We start from the raw sequence: 17,535 nt of genomic DNA, 5'->3' as shown, positions 1-17,535 counted from the left end.
AAGTGAAGCAGATATTTATCTGCAGTAGAGTGTATTTTGAGCTGTTTATTATACTTATTTGATATTCTGCAGTATATTATTACAAAATTTTAGAGTTAATATGGTCAGAGAAAAACACGCTCGACGATTGGAACCTCCATGACCGCACCGTGAGTTCTGCTTTATCCAGACTGGATAAGGAAGCGAAGCGTAAGGGTCTGGTAGTGAACAATGACAAGTGACTCGCGACTTGCTTCACACGTCACTAATGACAGTCACAACTTTGAATTCGTCGATAATTTCAAATCTCTCGGAACCAGTATTAACCAATCATATCGAATAGGTGGAAAACGGTCTTCACAGCCAAAGTCAAAAATTCTACAGTGGTGTGTTAAGTATCTTTTTAGAATATTGTATTCAAAGCATAGCCTTATTAAATTTGAATTACTAGAAAACTGGAAAGTTTTTTTCAGATCGAGCTGACGTGAAGCTACACTATGAAACGACGCTGCAGAGGTATTAGTTAGTATGGTGCCGATTGAGATCCAGCGAGACGAATTCGCCCAAATATATTACTTATCAGTGATTTCTACCGCAGCAAAAAGAGAGGAGAGAATCAAAAGCATCATAATGTGGCAGCAACGGTGGCAATCCAAAGGACGGTGGCTCCCAGACTGATTCCAGACATATGTACATTCGTGGATGGATAGACAACATGGGGACCTGGATTTCCAATTGATCCAAATACTAATTGGCCATGGGTACTTTAGAAGCACCTATATTTATGTATCGTCATGACTTTAGTTCATATTGTCTTTTATTGCCCTAGGTTTTTAATTATAAGAAAAAAACTGAAAACCACAATAGGAAGTAGCCACACGGTGGAAAATTTTACTGCACTTATGTGCTAGTCCTCTGTAAAATGGAAAGCTGTCAGTTAAAGGACACTCCAATTATGACAAGATTGAGAAACTTACAACAGATTAGGCGTCAGTTAGTCCGTACAATAGAGGAGGCTTAAATGTCTTCTTCTCTCCCATGAAGTAGTACTTTCTTCAGTGGTCCCGTGAGAGAGACTTGAGATGGGAGTAAGCACTCCGGCTTTAGAAGCTTCCTTCTACTTAAAAAACTGATATTCTACTACTTTTTGGGTTCTTATCAAAAATTTTTATAAAATTTATTCTCAAATCTTTCAAACATTCTAAAAACATCAATATTGTACCACTAAAAGAATATATGATATTTCTATATAATGGTTTATCTATTTGAGCGTTAAATAAAGTATTAAAATCTAAAACAATTAGATTTCATATTACAAAAGCTGATATTTCATGTCATATCAATAAAAATATTATTTGTTATATTTAAATCATATATATGTATATAAGTCACACCCTTTACTTTACTTTTACTATATATTACTGGAATATCTTATTTATATAATTATATTTTCGATACACACATAGTATATGTATGTTTCTTTGTTTATGTAAGCATTACGAAAATGTTTTTGAATTCTATCAACTAATATGACATTTTTCTAATGACAAAGCTTTCAGCATATTTATTTTGTTTAAAAAAATATTAAACACACACTAAGCCAATGAAAAATTTATTGAAAAATAGCAGATACATATCTGTGGTTTATATGTGTATGTGGCTAACAAACATTTGGTTACAGCAAATTGACAAAGTCGACATGAGTAAATACTATGAAATTTAGTTTTCGGAAAGGAAAAACAAAAAGTCAATCACTGAAAGGTATCAAATGACGGCGATTTGTTGATTTATTTATTCAAACATGCGGTTGTATTTATTTGTTGTGTATGTATTTACAGGTTAACGAAAAATAACTTATTTTAAAACCAAAAAAATTAAAATTTTCAATTTTTGCAAATAAATTTAAAATAGTGAACTTAACAGTTTTAACTATTTCATTATTTTTTATTATACTAATTTAATAACATTAAATAATAAAAATAAAATTTTAATAAATTTAAACATTTACAATTTCAGTACAATTTTTGTGACAATTTTAAAAAATTATGAAAAATTGTGAGGCCAATTTAGATAAAAATTATTCGTTCCAATATTATATGATCTTTCCAAGTACATTTCCTTCTCCCTTTTCCTCCTTGCTTGACGAACAACTATTGACAAATATTTTCATTTTTTTCCTCACCGTCAACTGCTTTCAGTTGACCTCAAAATCCCTCAATTTGCTTAGAAATTCTAGACGCATACAAAATTTACAACGCATTATAAGCCAGTAACAACAAAACACATCCACACATACAGATTTCAACTGCCCACAGTCCAACTTTTGTACGCAAGTACAAAAAACCCTTGAAAGGACCCACTAATTCGCTGCTTTGCCTCGCGCACAAAAGCTAATAAAATGTAAACTAAAAGTATAAAAGCAAAAAAGCGGTAAACAAATATCAAAGCGCAAACAATGAACAATTGCAGCAGCAGGACGAAGCAGAGTGAAGGAGGATAAACAAATGACGGCATTGTCCAGTCGAAATGGACTTTAATGCTGTCTGATAAGACCAGCGCTCATATGTGAATTTCCCACAGCAATTAAAATTTTTTGACAACACTCGTGCAGCACAAAAAACGGTATAAAAGCAAATACCCTTACGCACATATACAAACAAAGAATGCATGTAATATGAACAACAATGAAAAATCGAGGCATCAGCAAACAAAGCGAAGTAAGGATAACTGTGTACAAGTATGGAGTATGGGTGCATGTGTGCTTAAGTAGTTGTAACAATGAGGAGAGAGAGGTTAAATAGCAACTTAAAGGCACACATTGACAAAAAGTACGATTGGCCGAAAATATACACAAACAAAGCACACGTTAGAGCGGAATGAGGCAAGTTAAATAGAAAATTAAAAGGCCAGCAGACGCCAACAGACTCAACGACAAAGGCACATAAAAATTGCATGAGTAAAAAAGTCTTGCATAGCACGGGTGTATATGTTTTGGACAGAGTTATACAAATATACTACAATTTTGGATATATTAGGGGTATACTTGCAGGCGTCGGACAAGTGTGTTTCTAACAGCAGCGGGGATAGTGTTTGTGGGCGTTCTATACGAAAAAAAAACAACTTTAGGTATCAGATTAGCCAAAGACTGGCAAGGAAAATGCCAAATTTGTATTAGAAAAAGGTGGCATACACTGAAGACCTGGATACTCATGTTGCATATAGTGGAGTTTCGCTTATTTTGTGGGAGATGTCGAAAAAGTGTCTGCAGGCACTTAAGTGCGAATCTGAGCTTCATGGGCACATGGACACTAGGCTACAGTATATTTGCGAAATATGAAGTAGACAGAATATACATTTGAGTGCTTCGAGCATCAGTTTGATTTTGGTTTTTCGGTAAAGGATTCTATAAAATGATAACATGTCAATAACTTCTCAAATTCCATAAAATTTTTTAGTATTTTACCACAGATACAGAAGTTGATATGCATATACTTAGACGATATTTAAAAATGATATATAGAAGTGTCTGATTGAATTCAGATTAAAGATATTATTCAACAACTGTTCAACATGAAAAATAATTGGCGCCATTATGTGTGAAGCTTAATGTCTTTTGCTTGGTCATCACGGGCACGCTTGCAGAAGTACAGACGCTGAACCCAATTTTCGACGGTTTTCAAGCATAAATCGGCCGATACTGCTGCAATTTCACGTTCAATATTCGTACGAAGTTCATCAATCGTCGCTGGCTTCTTGTCATAGACTTTACGCAGCTCAACAGAAAATAGTCTAACGGCGTCAAACGCACGACCGAGGCGGCCAATTGACTGCGCCATTTTGTGAGATAAAACGTTCACTAAACTTGGTTTATAATATATTGTCCAAGTTCATATCATCCACGGTCCAATGATGCCGTCGGCCAATAAACCGCACCAATCGGTAATTATTTCGGGATTCCATGGTGACTCTGGGGGCACGTGTAGATTGCTGCCTGATCAATAACGCATATTTTACTTATTGACGAAACAAAAAACGCCCAACGCTTTAGAACGACGTGTGAGAGACTGGTTTCGATCATAAATTGATGCGCTAGCGGCAGCTATATTCTCGACACCACGGGCACTTCTGTATCTCGCTGGCACTGAAACATTTCGTACTATGCCTTTGGATTAAAATTTTTCCACTAGACGTTGAATTATAGATCTGACAGGACGATTATGACGAGCGTAAAATGGATGTTACGCTTTAAAAGTTGAGGCCACTGACTCCAAATTCCGGTAGTAAGTTTTAAAAAACTTCCACTCGTTTGTTGGATTGTATATCTTTCCACGATGAAATGGCAAACCTTACTGAAGAAAAAACTCGTTATAATCTATTACATGACCTTAGTTCTATGCCAGCATATGGTCATAAATGATTCAAATTTGAGTCAAAAATGTGATATTGCTTCATAACACTGTTTTTTGTTGAATATGTTTTATTGAAAAATTGACTTATTACTGTTTCAGATTTTGGAATTCTTAACTCTATATAAATCACTTTAACCGTATACTATGGAATCTTATTTTTTAACTTTTCACCACAATAAGCCATAATCCGCACTCCTATCACTTTTGAATTGAACTTTACATGTTCACTCCGTATGAAAATGATAACATACGATGGGCCTCTGAAAACCCGAAAAATATAATACTTTTTGCAAAAAGTGAAAGAGGTGGCAACAAATATTCTGCCATTAATGATATGAAGTCCCAATAATCTCGAAAATTAGAAGAAAGAAATTGTTACAATGAAACGAAGATTCCAACATATGTATTTTTACGGCAGCCACATATAGGTTAGGTTAATCTGGTAGGCCAATAAGCCACGCATAGACTAGTTTTGGTCCTTTGAGATACCAGGTGGAGTTCAGTTGCTAGGTCCAACAGGAGTCCTTTAAGATGCCTGCTTTTGACGCAAATCTTAACAGCCTCTTCGGCCTCACTATCGATACCTCCTTCAGTGTAGCACACCGTGATATTTAGGCCGTAGTCTTGCTAATGCGGGACAAGTTCACAAAAGGTGCTCCAGTGTTTTCCCGGTGCTCTGCTCTAGACATTTCCTGCAGTCTTATATATATATATATATATAGTATAAGACATGTATGCGTGCAAGTATCATGTATAAAAATGTTATCCGTGAAATTAACAGGAAACTACCATCTTTTAAAACACAAATGTAACGAGTTTATATTGCAGACATTTAAATACTTACGAGCACACACAGGGGGAATATAAGTTATATATGAAATGACTGTATAAAAATGATACCAAAAAGTAGCGCCATAACACAAGCTGTACTCTCCACCAGGAAAATACAAATAAGTGCAAATGTATGTAAACTTATAGTCATAGGTATGTGAAAGCGCAATGAAGCGATAGTTGAAATTTCAGTGAGCTGGCAAAAAAACGAGCATTGCTGAAATTGTGATAACAACAATAATTGCGCTCACAACAACCGAGTTGACAACAAGTGTGCCAACTACAACATTTAAATACGTATGTATGGCAGCATATACACGTGTCATGGCAGAAAAACAGCAAACCTTACAACAACAATCATAACAAAATAAAGTAATAATATTGTAACACAACTGTCGCAAAACTGAATGGACGAAAAAATGTGAAAGAAGAACGAGAGTTAACGAGATGTGGGGTATAACCCAGTTAGTGATGAGGTGCCAAAAGCTGTGAGAAGTTTGAATGCAAAATTATTCGTTCAGAAAAGATTTCGATACAAGGTATCGTAAATTATTATAAATATTAAAAAAAATATCCATAAATAAAGATCTTTAGAGCATCTTACTGTGTTGTTTATGGCCAGGCAGACATATGCTTGATAATATTTTGAATTTTGGTATAAAGATAGTCCTTATCGACCTTCAAAAATGTCAGTTAATTTTTAAAATTATTGTGGATTTTATTTTGCTTCCCTGCCAATATAACCTCAAAAAAATTTCGAACAATTTTTGCTTGCTTGGTTTTTTAGCCACATTTATAGTTACTTTTTCCAATATTAAAAAAATGTAAAGTTTGGAAAGTTTTTCTGCAACCAATAACAAAGTTCGCCTGCCAGGTCGTTTAACCGTATCGACACTTTTAACACACATCCACCTCACTGCAGCTACCTCTTTGGAGCACCGCACACTGTGAAAGCACACTGCCAAAGCTCTTTCCAAAACTTGCATGTACACTTTGCCACTTGATATGGTTGTTGTTGTAATAAAAATGTGTAGCTTACATTTATAATAGTCTGTACGGGAGTTTTTGTTGATAATATTGTTTACTTTGCTGCTGTCTCTCCTCCACGTACTCCCATATACATACATATGTAGTGGTTCGTGTGTCCTCACATACATAGACACAGGCGTTTTGGCACGTTTTTATATCATAATATAATATTTTGCATACGTGTAACTACTACATTGACACGCCGCTGTGCGTGTTTTGTTTGACTTTTTTTTGTGTGGTGTGCACGACTCCTTCCTTTTACCGCGCGTGTTGTTGTTATGCTTGTTTATCGAGTGCGTGGCTTATGTGCTTTTGCTCGTTATGTTCCGCGTACATGTAAATAGCTTTTAGTGTTGCATGTTGTCGTTTTCGGTTAAAGATTATTATGCTCGTATTGTGTACCATTACGCAGCTGTGGTGGAGGAAGAGGTCCTTTAACGGGGTACGAAGCAAGCTGATATGGGTCTATATGGGAATGCATGACTGGGATGAACCCTTATTTCACTTGAGTCCATTATTTGATGCTCCAGCAGTAACTGTAACAAGGATTTCTATAAGGGATTTAAAGAAAATGTCTCTCATTAATATTTGTGTCAAAAAAGTAGAGTTATTGTATTGGGACAATGTTTCTTTAAAGCTTTAAAAAACTTACTTTAATGGATATACTCATAGTTATATAGTCGACTGCAGGCTAAGTATGCAATAATTTCTTTCAAAACTTTGATAATTTGAAATTTTTCGTTTACTTGAAAGCTTCTTGGTTAGGTTAGGTTAGGATGGGTAATAAAGCTGACCACAAGAGGACTTGGATTGTTACGATCAGTTCTTTGTGACACCATTTCAAATCGGCTTAACCATTTACTTTCTATTCCCGCCAGCTCATCTGGATATAAACGATGTGAGATCCAAGTGATTTTCGTCTCGATTTCGCGAATGTGACAAGGAAATCTTGTAGAGGACTGAGTAATCTGAAGCCCGAAGTCGAAAAAGTGTTTCAGTTTTTTTCCAATAAATGTCGTTACAGTCGTATATTTCCAGTGCTGCCAATCACATTGTGTCTTATCATATAGTTTTGGAAAGTTGAGATTTTAAGCTTCGTTTAACCAAAAAAATAAAATTCAGGGACGTTAAAAAAAAGTTAAAGCTGCTCCAAGATATTGTGATGAGTGAAAGTAATTAAGAAATTCGCTTTATTTTGAAATTTTTGTATAAAAAGAGAAGAATGTCACGCTAGCCATCAAAGGAATTTGTGAAGTTTACGGAGACGATGCTGTATCAGTTCGTGTAGCTCAACAATGGTTCGCTCGCTTTCGTTCTGGAAATTTCGAAATTTCGATTTACAATGATGGAATAATGTCTCTACCGAAAACTGACAAAAAATGGTCGACCAAATGATACATTTATTTATATTTTAGTGTAAATATAAATATAAAAAGAATAAGTTGAAGTTTGATTAGCAATACGAAAAGACTTTTTCGACTACCCGATAAGTATGCATAAGAAATCGATTTTTCGAAATTTACCACTGAATATAAGTGCTGAGGAATCCCTAAAACATTTCTAGATTTGAATAACTTAATACTTCTACACTTACTGAGTATTCGACTCTTATGTGCTGTACGAACTATCCACGCTGCCAAAAAAATGTTGTCTTTGGGCTTATGAGAAAACATTCACTGTTTTTCGGTGATATTCGCTACTAATTTCTAAATAATAACTAGTTGCGTTTTCAAATAGGCAGTGCACACGCCAACAATTGCGTACACAGTTTCTAATTAAGTCAGGCAACACTCTTGATATTTGAGTGAAATTAGCAGCAAAAAGCAACAACAGTGCGTTTGTATATGGTATAGAAGTATACACGAAAAGAAAATTTGTACCCACACCTGTCCGCTCAAACCCGGTTATTTGTTTTTGTAAACGCCTTTTTGTTGCGTAATCGCACCTAAGAGAAGTCAAGCAAGGCATATGCGTTCAAGAATGTGTCGCCATTTGAAGGTATTCGTATGCGTGTGTGTGTATGCTTGCCACCATGGGTTGTTAAGAAGATAAATACCAGCCTACACGCTTCACTCACTTCATTGCTGCGAGACACGATCCGCACGCGGAGATAATGTCTACACCCGCAACGCCCGAGCAGGCGACAGCTGGCCAGTAAGTTGGCTGCCAGTGATCGCCACCAAGCTTGTCGGTGTGTGCGTTCGTGCCGCCACTCGAGCGCATACTTATGCAGATGCACGGGTATTGCGTAAGCGCTTGTAGGCGCATTTAACGAAACTCATTTATTATTGCATAACTCATAGTTAGTGTAGCGGCGGTACATTTTTACTGCGGTACTAACAAATATTATAAATACTTTCAGTGTCTGTGTGTGTTTGTGTATATTCTAGTTTGCAGCGTCAGTTAATTAGCTACTTTCTTGGTGGTTGCTTTTTGCTTAGAAGTAAGAAAACAAATATTTTAAACTGCGTTGCTGTTGTTCTAACACCCGAATGACAACAAAAAGAAGAATAATAAAAGAAATAAATTAATGCATGCTGCAGATAACGCGTAGCTAAATATTTATAATTTTTGTTTATTCCAAAATATTGTGATAACTTCATACAACGCGCACATTTGCCATGGCTCAAGTGAAATATTAGCGGTTGCATTGGCTGTCAGCGCGCATTTTTATTCAGTATGCATATGTGTGTGTGTGTGGCTGACTTTAAATAAGTTGTAAGCAGTTGTAGGAAATGTCCGCGGCAATCAAATTGAATTTATACGCAGCACTCCCCTTTTCCGAGTTTTCTATTAATTTATTTATTTTTCCCGACTGCTGAAAGGTCGCTGAGCGCTGAGTTGTTAGTAGTTTTTCCGCGCAATCAACATTTGTATTATTAGCAGCGCAGTTTTTCCTACTGCACTCTCGTTATTCTACGCACACTTAGCAATTTAGCATAAATCTACATAAATTTCAGTAGCCACGCAACTTAATGAAGTTGTCAGCTGCCTGTCTTAGTTGTTGTTAACTAGTTTTGTTCGCTAAAAGATAAAACTATTTGTAGTTACCTTAGTCGGTTGGTTAGATATAAGCCATGACCGAAAAGGAAGCAGTTATGAAGTTATACTATTTAGTAAGAGAGAGAGAGAAAATTGTTATATATATAATATTAAGAAACTAAAGTTTTTATCTTTTTAGAACTCCAAAATTTGTTATGTCTCATTCCTGTGAAATCGGACAAAATTGTATTATCTGGGTTCGACAAAATCATGTCTTAATAATAAAAAATTTTATGAGTAGTCGGTCGCCTTCAAAACCGTCGTGAGATTTCGATTTCTATCAGTTCTATGGTTGCTGTCTAGTCCTACGATATCATAGCTGCACTTAACACGGTCGCGCTCACAAGGCTTGAACTGGGTAAACCTCACAGTTCATCCAATGTACTCATATTACCTGAAACCTCCATTCTTGCCAAAATTGTGTTTCCCACACGCCAAAGTTCTAAAGTACTCTTAAGATACATTTAAATATTGGTAGTCGAAAAAATCTTTTCGTATTGCTAATCAAACTTCAACTTTTTTTTTTATATTTATACTAAAAAATAAATAAATAAATATATACTTTTTTGATCTACCACTTTTTGCCATTATTCCGCTACAGACATCATTCCATCCGTGTTAAAATTTCATAAGTGCAAATCGAAATTTCGAAATTTACAGAACGAAGGCGAGCGAACCATTGTTGTGCGACACGAAAAGATACAGCATCGTCTCCGTAAACTTCACAAATTTTATTGATGGCTTGCGTGGCATTCTTCGCTTTTTTATACAAAAATTTCAAAATATAGCGAGTTTCTTCATCATTTTCACTCATTTTTGAACAGCTCTAACTTTTTATGAACGTCACCGAATTTAACTTTTTGGATCGATAGATGAAGCTTAGAATTTCATCTTTCCAACACTATATGGTAGGATACAATGTGATTGGTAACACTGGAGATATTACGACTGCAACGACATCTAATGACAAAATGCGAAAAGACTTTTTCGACTACCGTTTTTAGATATCGGGGGACCAACAGCTTTGGTTCTAAGCCATTCATGAAGTACTTGAAATGCAAAAGTGTTTGTTGAGAGTTGAATTGCCATTCTTAGCATCCTATACGACAAGACTTTGACAGTTATTAGCAAGAGATTATTTTCAAGCATTCGAAAAAGACTTTGCAGAATGTTTGTATAAAAAGAATATTCTATAAAATATAGGAAAATTATTTACGAAGGGAAAATTATTCTCTAAAGCAAATATCAATAATAGAAGCTTTCAAAGTAAATAACTTTTACTAAAAACAGTAAATATTCTCATAACTAAAAACTTACACATGAATTCCCTTTTAATTATGCTTGTTCTTATTTCCGAACCAAAAGGCATAATGAATTCAGAATTATTCACTTATGCACTTAAACGCATTTACTTTGCATACAAAAGCAGGAAGAGGTCTTTGTAAAAGTTGCAGTTAACTTTAACGACAATTTAATTGCATTTGCATTTACATTTACTCGAGCACAACGACACTAACACTTGCCCACGCACAAACACACACGCACACACTCGTGCGCATCTATGCGTCGATGTAATTATTTAATTCCATTTATTTGCTTTGCTCACAATTTTTTGCTTTTTGCATATTCTCTGACTGTGTTACTTTTTTGCTTTCATTAAAAGGCATACACAAAGTATAATAATAGTTAGATTGTTGCATGCAACAAACGTAATGACACTAACTTAAGTACGAGCAGCAGGTACAAGCAAAAACACCGTAATGCTATAAGCTATTTATGTTATGTCTATTTGTGTGTGTGTCTATGCTGTGCCACAAAAAGCGCACAGGCGAGCAGAAACAATATGGCTTTATACATATTTGTGTAGTTGTTGGACTTGTATGTTGCAATAATAATAAAAATAGGTGAGGCATGCAAAGCGAAACAGAATAGCAATGTATTTTACAGATATAAATATATATATATGTATGTGTATATGTGTGTGTGTGTGTGTATGTAGGCATATGTATGTATATCTACCATATAATAAGACTATCCCATGCGAGGTTCAATACTGGAAAATTGTTAGTAGGAAAGTTGTGGAATATGGGTACAGATTGTTAGTAGATCATAGATATCTTAAAGATGGATCTGTGGATATACTATAAATAAGTTCCCATTTTCCACAACTTTCTTACTCACAAGTATTGATATTTATCTCAAAACTGTGGAGTCGACTTACTTATGAATTGCAGGGTCTATTTCTAAGGTTTCGCCACTTGAAGTTTACTTTCGGACAGATCCAGGTATTATTGCACAGAGTTATGTGCCCGACATTTCGTCACTCATAAATTGGAGTTGAGCCATTATCGTAAAAGTTGACTCCTTTCTGCTCTGTGGCTCTCTCCTTTTTTCATCGCGATGACACTATAAACTGAACAATGGTATTTGGGCTGAGGAAAGCTATAAAGTTGTCTTTTACATATCAGAATTTGGCAACACCCAGAGTTGCATTCTGAAAACACACAACTTTATCGTAAAGTTCGGCTTTTTTGATGGCATGCGTATTCGGAACGTTTTGACACACGGGCGTTATTTGTATTTTTTATAGTAACTTAAAATATTCTTCTCGACAAAAAATCTAATTACAACTCGATCATATTCTGTCGATAATTTTTTACAACTTTCATCATGGTTTAACTCATCAAGAGTACATAGATGCGCCTCATTCAATTTTTGACGATGAAGCTCCATCAAGGGCCAGTGTTTATCGATGGTATGATTACTTTAATCGAAGTTTTAGATAGCTTTACGACGAATTTCGGGAAGATCGTCCAACATTAGTTATTGTTTTATCAGGTATTGTTATTGAGCACAAACTGATATTGCAAGATCGTAATGTGACCTATCGTGAGATTGAGGCAACTATGGGCATTAGTGGGACTAGCATACATTCAATATTGCATGAATATTTGACTGCAAAAATGCGTTCACGTTAGATTCCACACAATAGTAAATCGCTCAAAAAAAGCTCGGGTCGATTGATCGAAAAAAATGTTAACGAAATATGATAGCAATGCTTCGAAGCACGTCTATGACATAGTAACAGATGATGAATCATGGATTTACGCAAATCCTGCAAAAGTTGTTCACGCATGAAGCTCTTCCAAGCAGATGGTTGCCTGGTTTTTTGGAATATGTCGCAAACATACCAGTGGAACAACGCAGAACTATAAACTGTGAGTGGTACTCAACCATTTGTTTGCCAGTTGTCTTTCAAGAAATTAGGAAAACCTACCTTCGAAGATGGATCACTCTTCACCACGAAAATGCAAGCTCTCACACATCGAGTGAAACAACTGCATTTTTAAGCTCTCAAAACATCGAATTGAAGGGTCATCTTCCGTATAGTCCCGATTTTGTACAGAGTGACTTTTTTTTATTCCCATTCGTAAAAAATAAACGAAGATGTCATGTTTTTCGACACCTCAAGAGGCGTTTGATGCGTCTAAGAGGCATGATTTGGAGATACCTCAATCAGAGTGGCAAAAGTACCTCGATAATTGGTTCAAGCCTATGCAAAAGTGTATACATAGATCTTAATCGAGAATATTATGAAAAACAGTAAAGCTGGTGATGAAAATTTGGTTTTGTTCTCGAATACCGAAATATAAAAGACAACCTACAAAGTATATATCCGATATCGGTGGAAAAAATTTTACATTTTCTCATTAGTCTACATTTAACAATAGAGTATGACTTTGAAGAGTAAGGTCAAGGAACTGCAACAGCTACCATCGGAACTTCTTATTGGTGCTAGTAAATATATTTTTCGACTTACTTCTTTTATTGAGCTTAGAAAACGAGATTTTTTCAGGCGACTAACTCTACATAGAGCTGTTTGTAATAGAAAAAGCGTGCATTTCTCTACAGGGTGCCTCGAAACGTAATACCAACAGCACATGCACACAAATATGCATATAAATTGGACAACAACACAAACTACTTAGCTATGAAATTGCAATAATCATAACAATATGCACAGATACACTTATTATTCTTGCCACCACACACAAGCAAGCACACAAACACATGCATAAATGCTGATATGCAGAGAAACGCCGAGTTAGCAGCAGAGTTAACCGCCACAGAGTCACTTGTAGAACCGTAGGATCCACTGTTAAGCCGGCCTGGAAAAGCTGAGTACTTTGTGGTATTCTTATACAATTTGCAGGTGTAACAATACACAAACACAAAGACATAATTATATATACTTATGTGTGCATATTTATATACGTGTATTTGCACAAAATAGTTATGCAACATTCCAGTGTTTCTTTTGCATTTGCATTCGCCAGCGTTTTGCATATACAACACGTTACTTTACGTACGTGCATGCATGCCACATGCAACATGCCGCTTGTCATAACCATAAAAACGTTTTCACACACATGCACACACACTCCGGTGCACGTGAGCGCTTTTTTGCCTATTTTATTGCAGGTTTTTGTTGCGCTCACATATTCACCTTATCATATGCGCCATTTTGTGATTTTATTGCGCTTTTTATTGCGTACTTTCATTACGTGCGTGTTGGTGTGTGTGTGTCTACGCATAGCTTCAGCTGTACTTGGTGCCATTGTCTTATCGTTTACCGCTACAACTTTTCTCCACTTTTGGCGTATATACGTGTACTTATGAATGCTTAAGTGGTTAGCTAAGTGCGCTTACTTGCTTTTTTACTCTTCTTGGCATTTTGTTGTTCTTATGAAAGTGAGTTCAATTGAATTTTATGTCTTAACAATGGTTTGTAATCTTGATGATTAAAATTTAAGCGCATATCAGTGTGGGTTTATGGAAATGTTGTGTAATTATGTGCGATTTGATATCACTGAAATATTAAGGGGATATGCTGAAATTTGAAGCATACCGCAAGGCGCTCACGAATATTTTGTTTCTTTAAATTTTTTTTGTGCCAAAAGTCGATCAAAAATTAGTAATAAATTAAAGAGTTTTATTGAAAATTTAAGCATACCGCAAGACGCTCCAGAATATTTCGTTTCTTTAAATTAATATTTTTGGGCCAAAAGTCACTAATAAAGTAATATTTTTTTTTTAATTATTGGGAGATTTGCTGAAAATTGAAGCATACGGCAAGGCGCTCAGGATATATATATTATATATATTATTTGTTTAAATTAATGTGTTTATGCTAAAATTCGATCAAAAATTAATAATTTTTTTTTAATTATTGGGAGATTTGCTGAAAATTGAAGCATACCGCAAGGCGCTCGTGACTTTTTTATTTGTTTAAATTAATGTTTTTTGTAACAATATTCGATCAAAAATTATTAATTTTTTGTATAATTTATAAGGAGACCTGCAGAAAATTGAAGCATACTGCAAGGCGCTGCAGAATATTTCGTTTGTGTAAATTAAGGTTTTTGGGCCAAGAGTCATTGACAAAGTAATATTTTTTTTTTTAAAGTTATTTTGAGATTTTCTGAAAATTGAAGCATACCGCAAGGCGCTCAGGAATATTTTAATTGTTTAAATTAATGTTTTTTGTGCCAAAAGTCGATGACAAAATAATATATATATTGATAAATTATAAGGAGATATGCTGAAAATTGAAGCATACCGCAAGGCGCTCAGAAATATTTTGTTTGGATTAATATTTTTTGTGCTAAAAGTTGATGAAAAATATATATTTTTTTTATAATTTATGCCAAAATTCGATAAAAATATAGTATTTTTTCTATTATACATTTACACAGTTTAAAGAAAGGCATTCCAGTCTCATATGTGAAAGTAATTAATTTTGGCAACAAGTTCAGTATAACCAGTCTGGAGGCAAGTTAAATCTATCTACGCTCTGGTTTCGTATTACTCTTAATATTATTACATTTCAGACTCTCAGTACCCACTTATAACGAATTAGTTGGACGATCTACCTTTCTCTCTCAGTGAAATACTCTTTACAAAGGCAGCCGTTTAATTAACCCAGAATACAAAAACAGCAAACTACGCAATGAAAACTTCAACTTACACAATAAACATAGCAATATCAGCGCACTTTTCGCTAATAAAATCCAAAATGTGTGCATTCACTATCAAATTAACTGCCGTATTCTGCCTAAAATACAAAAGAAATTAATTAAGCAAAGTGCGGAAGTAACGAAGCACAGTGGCTAACGCCCGTTTCCGCCAACAATACGCCAGCACTTCCAAAGAACGTGCAACAGAACCCATTTAAGTTGGGTTTCCTTGCATGAATGTCTATGCGACAAGATTTACCCCACCGAAAAATGGTCGCCTTTATTGTTATTATGGAGTGTAAAATATCGGAAAACTTTGGCGGCAAACAAAAGCACTTCCTTAGCCGCATAGAACAATGGTGACACCTTTCATGTCGCATTTTAACGGTTACAAGCATGTAACCCACACAGGTATGCTTCCTTGCAAGCCTTCGTGTGCTTGTGTGGGGCTTAGGAGCTGCTGGTGAGAAAGTATAACTGTAATTGAAAGTGTCAAAGCGGAAAGCGCCGTACATACAATACAACTAGCTAGCGTACTTGAGCGGCATGGCAAAAGTTTAGCGATAAAAAAGCCGCAAACGCATTTTACACAGTCGCACACAAAAGTATGTGGCACACACAGAGTACATTTCAGTATTACAAGTGGTTATGCGAGTGTGAGAAAGGGTAGATACAAGCGTTGACTGTCTCTTATAGACAGCGCACAGTCAATACAGTGCTGTGAAAAAGTTTGTAACGCTGTGTGTGTGGGTAAAATTTTGTTGCGGTAAAAAACTTGTGCGCTTAATGAATTGCGCACATTGAAAAGTGTCATAAATGAAGCGAGTTGTGGTAAATACAAATGAAATCCAACAATTACAACCACCAGCAATTTTTGATATAAACAACAACAACATTTGGTTTGCTAGCTGTGAAGCCACGCGTGAACAATGGCTTAAATGAGCGTCCAAGTTGAAGCACAAGGCAGCGATGTACACACACACGCACACTCATACACACAACTGCTGAACGAATTCAACAAGCCATACTTCACTTGCTGTCACAACAGCGTATAACGACAACTAGTTGACAAACCGCAACTCCCTGCCGTTGACACTGTGTCAGTGGCCCAGTCACCCATTCGGCATGTCACCCAATCGGCCAGTCAACGGTGTCGTGCAAGTGTGCGTAATGATAGCGGACAAGTGTGCCTCATTAAGGTCTAATGCGTTGCATAATCTAGATTTTTTGGCAATACAGCTACACCTTTGTGGCTTATGCCGCATTAAGGGGGAATTTTAGGGGAACTTTTATGAGATTTCCACGAATTCGGTATTCCCAGGTGTCTGACTATATGCTGTTCGGTGTCAATGAAATGTCAGTAATGGTCGTAACTGTTCAAAAAAATGTGAGCGCGAAATGGAAAAAAGATAATAACAACAACAAATAGTTATTGTATTTGTCATACAAAAGCAATCACGTGTATTTGAGTCGATTTGGGCGAACAAACTGAAAGAAAACTTATACATACACGCAGCCGTTGGCGTGTCATCAACGCTTTTCCTTTTAATTTCGATAAAAAAAGGCATATGTCCCCTTACATTTACATATTATACTTATATTTGCGCTAATGCATTGCAACCCTCTTATAAATGCTTGCAACTGTGGCAATTCATTATGTTGATGCGCTGGTTTTTATGTCAAAATTGTTGGTTTGGTTCGTTGAATGGTTGCACGCGGCCGGAAACGGCCTTGGCCTGTTATCGTCACATTTTCATCATCGACATTTTATTTTCACTGCTTTTGTGTTCAAATACAACACATTTAATGTACTGTTCTTCCCTTTTATTAGTGCTTTTATGCCTGGCTGTTGTTGCAAGTAAGATAAAGTGAATAAGTTTTGAAATTTAAACAACTTTCATTTTAAGGAAGTAAGTATTTATGTGAGTTTAGCATATTTTTTAGTGAAATTGGTATATCTTTTTTTCTTCTTTCATGATATACATATTTCCAAAAAAAAATAGATTTGAAAAATGCTCTTCATTTGAATAAATTGATGTCGGCAGCTCGAAACAGGTAACCTATCAGTACTATCACTTCTAAAGGCAAGCAGGTATGCAGTTTATACTTGCGGAAAACCGAATTTGAGACACTAAACTTCCAGCATTACAATTCAAGGTCGAGCTTTGCTAGAGCTCTAAAAAGGTAGGAGTGCAGCCCTGTTGTACTTCAGGCTCAATTAGCATTAG

The sequence above is a fragment of the Bactrocera tryoni genome, chromosome 3, assembly GCF_016617805.1.
Source record: "Bactrocera tryoni isolate S06 chromosome 3, CSIRO_BtryS06_freeze2, whole genome shotgun sequence".
Lineage (NCBI taxonomy): Eukaryota > Metazoa > Arthropoda > Insecta > Diptera > Tephritidae > Bactrocera > Bactrocera tryoni.
The sequence above is the reverse complement of the archived record's forward strand: the minus strand, read 5'-3'. Positions refer to the sequence as shown.